A 3,094-nucleotide genomic window follows, 5' to 3' on the forward strand; every position below is an offset into this window, starting at 1 on the left:
ATTACAAACTAAAATATAGAAAACATTACAAAAGTCCCAAAATCATAGGAAATTATTCTAATACTCCTCCTTTTCGCTGCTAAAATCTACTGAAAATAACTGAAAAACATGCTAAGAATAACGTAAGATGACCTGTTATCATTGCTTTAGTAAGATAAGTTTGGATGTTCTGCCTAACTTGGATTGTAAGTGTTGGAATATGGATTTCTCTATTGTCTGGAAAAATATCCCATATACTTCACCTTCTCTTCTGACAACCCTAAACTTGTAGGTAGACATGCCCCATTTTCATGAGCTTGCTCACAGAAATCACATGTAACCTTTGCAGATAATTGGTAACCTCTCTAGCTTCCAATCTTTTTGCTATTATTTCTAGTTGAATGTTGAGAATTTTGTTACTAGAAAGTAAAAGATCTTGAGTGTTTAGATCTATCACACATTAATTCTTTGGGGCAGCCTCCTCTTTAGTGTGTGCTTGATATTCATTCTGAGACATGTTGTCAATCAACTCTCTTACTTCATCTGCTGTCTTGATTTTCATGGTTCCTCCCGCAGAAGCATCTAGTAATATCCTAGTGTCTGGCTTTAATCCCGTAATGAAGGCTTGCATGATATCTATTTCTGAAAACTTGTGACCTGGACACCTCTTCAACATTATATTGAACCTTTTTTATGCATCATATAGTACTTCACCATCTTGTTGCTTGAAGCTGGAAATCCCCTTCTTCCGCGCCAAGTATTTTGCAATAGGGAAATACATGTCCAAGAACTCTCTCTAAAGTTGATCCCAATTCTCGATCATACAACTTGAAAGCGTGTCCAACCAATCCTTTGCTCACACGGTTAGAGAATATCCAAACAACCTAAGTCGTTTGTCAGATTCTGACACCCTAGCTGGAATGATCGTGTTGCAGGCATGCAAAAAGTGTGTCAAGTGAGTGTTGTAATATTCCAACTCGTAGGTTGGAACCAAAGTGATACTTCCTTAAAGTTATCCATCCTCCCATAGTCTCCTAGAGTAATGCGACGATGATCTCCCATTGCTAACTCGTCTGATGAATAATAGTCTTGAATTGGGATAGTTTCATGTTGTTCTGTCATTTCTCTTGCAATTTGGGATGTTTTCCAAAGTGTTCATTCAGTTTTATCTATTTCTGGATCGAATTACAGGTTACCTGTTTTTGTATCATTGATGAGTCAATAATTAGTTATTTTAATATAATATTTGATTTCGCTTTATTTAGATTTAAGTTTATTTTATTTAAATATTATTTCCTTTTAGAACTATTTTACTTCAATTGCATACTATTATATTTCAGGAACAAATATTTGATAGATTGAGTCTTGGAGCATAAGAAAGAGGATTAGGAGCTGATTCGGCACGAAAATACGAAATATGGGACAAAAATATGACACTCCCCAAGTCAAAGAGGTGGCACGACCTGTGCTCCCACTGGCACGACCGTGCCAAGCTTCAGAGTTCTCTTTGGCTGCTTTTGCTTCGGAAACAAGCTACCTATTTTGACCGAAAAGCCCTTGGTCTCTTGTGGAACATTATACTGAGTAGTTGCTTAGGTTTTAAGTCGACATAAGACTATAAATAGAGTAGCTAGCTATCACAACAATTCATCTTTTGTTCTTGGAATTCAATAAGTGACAATTGTCTTTCTTAATAAAAGTTCTTTCTTTTACATTCTTGTTATTTTATTTATGTTCTTCTTCTTCTCTATGTATACGATGAACATGAGTGAGTAGACTTCTCTTGTCTTGGGATTGTTGGATAAGTCTAATGACATAATCCTAATCAAACCGAGCTTTAACCCTAATCTTATGTAACCCTTATTTCTAATCTAAATTCACCGTTTTAACATGATTTAACCATTATCAAACTGTGGAAACGAAAGTGGAGGGTTTGATAATTGTTAATTTATCATCTCAAATATCAATTCATAAAACGAAAGTGAAGTTTTGATATTAGAACAAGTGAATTTAGACAAGGATTGCAAAGGCAGCGAAATAGTCTTTGCAATTCTTGAGACATTGGATGTTTCAAACCTTAAAAGCTTCTTCTAGTAATCAAATCAGCGAAATAGGTTTGATTGCTAGAAGAAAACTTTCACTGGACTGAAAGGAAAAGTGAGGGGCTAAAGGGAAACCGGTCTTTAGAAATTAGGTCTAACATAAAGTTCTAGGTTTAAGGTTTTGGTTTGTGAAGGGTTTGTCATTATGATGAACCAATAATCCCAAGGCTCTTTTTATTATTATATTTTCTTTCAACCATTTGAAAAACCCCAACTTTGCAACTTAATTCTCTTCTAATTATCAACTAAAGTTAATTAAATTGAACAACTCGCTGTCGGAACGATACTCTATTTTTACTACTTCGGTAAGATCGTGCACTTGCGGTTTTATCTCATCAATCATGCATGAAACAAACTACAAAAAGTTCTTAGTAGGACATAGTCAATAGGAATGTATCTATTTTTTTTTGTTGGTATTTTTGAATTTTTAAAACAAAAAAATAAAATGCGAAAAAAAAGACAGAAAAAAATTGTAGAAAAATAAATAACAAATACAAATAAGTAAATTAAATTTTTTAGCCGAAAATATCAACAATCTCCAGCAACGGTACCAAAAACTTTATGGTCGGATTAGGCAAGTGTACCAAATCATTTACCAAGTAATAAAGTGATAAGTAGAATATCGTATCCACATGCATTGTCGTTTTGTCTAAACAATTTGCGTTACTTATTTGGTAACCAAATAAATAAATAAGATAAGGGTTTAAAGTTTGCAATTTAATATGTTTGCAACATAGCAAGTTTACCTGTTTTGATTGCAGAATGTTAGCAGAGGTTACAATTGTTTGATTCCACTCTATTTATTTGTTGGAAATAATCAACAGTCTAGTCGCGTTCAATTATTCTAAGTAGACTATTTAAGGGATGAGTTCGTCGGGAAGAGATAACCGAATCAGTTTTTCAAGTTGCACCTGCTAGTATCACAATGATCCTTACTTGTGATGTCTTACTCTCGCGGTCAATTTCGGTCTATCCCTCAGCCTGTTGAGTTTCACCTGCTGGTCACACGGTGG

The sequence above is a fragment of the Medicago sativa genome, chromosome 4 (assembly GCF_051527215.1).
Source record: "Medicago sativa cultivar Bolivia chromosome 4, Bolivia_mono, whole genome shotgun sequence".
NCBI lineage: Eukaryota > Viridiplantae > Streptophyta > Magnoliopsida > Fabales > Fabaceae > Medicago > Medicago sativa.